Source organism: Cupressus sempervirens, chromosome 8, assembly GCF_028749045.1.
Source record: "Cupressus sempervirens isolate cs-2001-9-10 chromosome 8, ASM2874904v1, whole genome shotgun sequence".
Taxonomy (NCBI): Eukaryota; Viridiplantae; Streptophyta; class Pinopsida; order Cupressales; family Cupressaceae; genus Cupressus; species Cupressus sempervirens.
The window spans coordinates 286,751,263-286,755,054 of NC_143125.1; positions in this window are offsets into that span (position 1 = coordinate 286,751,263).

Consider the following 3,792-nt stretch of genomic DNA (forward strand, 5'->3'; position numbering starts at 1 on the left):
ACCCAAGACATGTGAGTGTGGGGGAGGGGACTATCACTGATGCAGGTTAATGTACTTGGGAAGCGCTTTGAAGAACTCATGTACTTGCGGTAAGAATGTTTAGGGTGATGGGTTGGCGTCAATTTTTTTGGCAGGAAAGTTTAAAGTACATGGTGTTTAACTTTGCTATGTTATTCTCCCTTGGTCTTAGGTAAGCGCTCCATTTTGGGGTCGATTTGACATAGGAGTAGGGTAGGATGTGAGGAGTAGTTGGTGTATGTGTTTTCTAGGGGTTAGGTGTTAGTTAGTAGGTAGGTTTAGTTAGTAGTTATATAGTTGTGTTAGGATATTATGTTAGTTTAGTTTGTTGAGAGTAGTATTAAATCTAAATGTAATTTTAGATTCAATGTAGTTAGTAATTTAAAATATGGCTTAGTTTAGTTTAGAGTTAATTTTAATTAGTATAGTTTATCTTTAGTTTTAAGTTATTTAATTTTTTAGCATGTTAGTTTAGTCTAGTTTTTTCTATATATTGTTAAAGTATAATTAGTTTAATTTAATAAAGTTTTCAGGTTATTTTATGTTTCGTTAAGGACTTCTATTGTTAATTGTTAATAATTTTTAGTTACATAGTTATGTTTAATTTTGTAAATACTAATTTAGTTAGTTTTAATTTAAATTTAATCTAATTGTTTTATTTTACCATTAAGTAGAATAAATTTATCAATTAATTGGCTATTTAAATAAGTTTTAATGTAGGTTTGATTAATTTGATATTGCAAGTAATTTTAAATTCGAATTCATGTACATTTTTATTTAAGTAATTTTTATTGCATATCATTATAAGTTAATGTAATATCATAATTTTATCGATATTAATCTAATAATGAAAGTTTCAAAATTTTAACGATGTTATCGTCTTCATGTTTAAAATCTTAAGATGTAACGTAGAGAACCTTTACTTAAACTATGATCGCAAAACTTATCAAATGTGAGTATTATAATAATTATGAAAATTAGAAAAAATAAAAAAGTCATAATAATAGTTTGTGTGTTTTTGCCCTCGTAGTTTGGGCATGACAGTATGTATGTATGTATTCATTCATTCTTGTCTAGCTTTATTGTTTCTAAATTATTTCAAATGTTTAATATTTAATTTTTGTAACTACTAATATAAATTTATCTTCTAAATCTTTGTTGGAATGGTAGAATCTAACAAAGATATATAGAAAGGTCATTTTAGGCTATATTGAATCTATTGCAACTATAAAAATATTTAAAACAAATGTATATAGTATTATGTAAATTACAAATATATTAACACCCAGGCCCTCATTTTTTCCATTTACAAACTGAAAAAATCTTTCGTAAACAATAAACAATAATAACATCTTAAACAATGATGTAAAAATATATTTCTTAAACAATAAACAATAATGTTGATCTTAAACTTAGAAAATAAACAATAAACAATGATCTTAACAAATCTTTAGTAAACAATAATAACATCTTAGATCTAAAAATACCAATGTTTACTTTTATTACAAATATATTAACACCGAGGCCCTCATTTTTCCCATTCACAAACCAAAAAAAATTATTTTGATAATGTTCGATAATACATAAAAATGCATAACTAAAAAAATGTCTAAAGACTACCTACCTCTTCTAGCACTCAGTCCTCCCTCTTCCAACACTCTATCCTCTTCCAACCCATTCCAACACTTTGTTTGACTCCAACACTCTACCCTCTCTCACCTACTAGAAAAAATTGAGAAATTTATTGATCAAGCTTTCTCCCTCCATTTTTAGTGAATTGCAACCTTCCTAGGCCATTTTGAAAATATCAAATCATAATGCCATAATTGTTTGGTATCACCTACACATAAAGATTGGACTATAGGCTCAAGGAACTATAGTAGTGTTTAATGAAAAGACTGGAGGTGACTACAATGTACTATGCCTAAGGCATGGGGGATGACCACCTTCATGATGGACCCCATGCATCTCATCCAACTCGAATGGGGCAATGGCTAAAACCCAAACTAAAACATAAGGGAGAATGCCATTGACATGCACGTCCCATACCCATACATGTTTGTGTCCTACTCTATCATCCTTTCTATACCATGTCTAGATTTGACAGCAAAATTTGACATTTTAGTCATGGTCATTTGTTCAACATTTGTATAGGTTCAAGGTTATATTTGAATTTGAACTTTAAATCACTATCTCCTGCCTAATCCACCCATAATACATTCGACAAGCTCAGTTCTATGAAATATTTATTTTTGTCTTGCATCACCTACCAAAGTAGCATTTTGCTTTGATGTTCTCTTCACTCTCTATTGCTTCTTACTTTGATGTTACTTCATATGAAAACGAGGATTTGGATGGATTCATACTACATGCACTAGAAGAAGAAATAGTGAGGCTCTATGGACTTGTCCACATGGAGCACAAAACATATTAATAAGATGAGGACCTCCTTCTATGAAACTTTTTGCACCACTTAAATGAAGATATTTTATTTTCATCAAAGTTGGGAGGTGTTAAAAAAGTATTGAAGTTAAATCACCAAGGAGAAGATATTCAAAAATCTGCAAAGTAGATTAAGCTTACCTATATTTAGTTACAATATTAATCAAATCTATGCACTCAACCAAAGAATTTGTTAAGATGTTGGCCAAAGAATAATAAAAACTAAAGTGATGAGATATATGAACCAATTCAAGGGTAAAATAGTAGTGTACATAAATAAAAAGATCTTATAAAATGTAGCATCAATGATGTTTAAAATATTGGGATAATAGCACTATATGATCAAACGAAGCTTGGATGTTTAAATTGTTGCAATAGTATTATTGTATTGTTAAATGAATCTTGGTTGTTTTTGTTTATTTTGCAGTAAAAAAATAATATTAAAATATGTTAGATATTATATAAGTCTTTTGTTTTTAAAAATGATCCTATGATAAAATTTCACATTTAATATTATTGGATTTGTATATAACAAGTAAATTTGTGGAAAATACATTAAGTACAAATTTCATAAGATTATCTCAAAAAAAAGTATCACGGTTCCAAAAATGACATTTAGGGGACTCTTTAAATTTGGTTATAAACTAGGGTTGAAGTTTTGATGTAGAAAAATTAGTGTACATTCAAAACTATAACAAGTGTCATGTAGTTGCATTACTTGTCATTTTAGTGATTTGTAATACAAATAGAAGTGTATAAGCATAGTAATAGTTTTTATTATAAGATTATTATTTTTGTTTGTTAGTAGCTAAAATTTAAGGTAATAATTGTTTATTTTAATTTTAAAACTAAAATTTTATTTGAAGTATAATATTTGCTCATGTAATTCAAAATAGTTTTGTTAAGTCGTGAGATGATTAATGTACTTGAATTTAGATTTATAAATATATCCTATTTTAATTAATCTAATTATCATCAATTTATTTGTTCAATTTATTAAAAGCTTTAGAAATATAAAGAATAGATTTTCATTAAAGTTGAAATTTTTAAAAAAATCATGTTCATGCTAGGAAAATTAAATAAAATTAATCTTGTAGTAAAATAAACAATAATGAAAATCTATAAAAATAAATACTAGCCCAAAAATTTAGCATAAAAAAATACAATATGGAAATCCTTCCAGAAAAAGGGCTCCTATAACACAAAAATGACTCAACCAATCATATAATTTGTTTAATAAAAAAAAATCAAATATAAATAATATAACTTTAGACATATTTGAATTATTAAAAAAGCTAGTTGCATGTTATTGGTTGAAATGATAGAAATTAA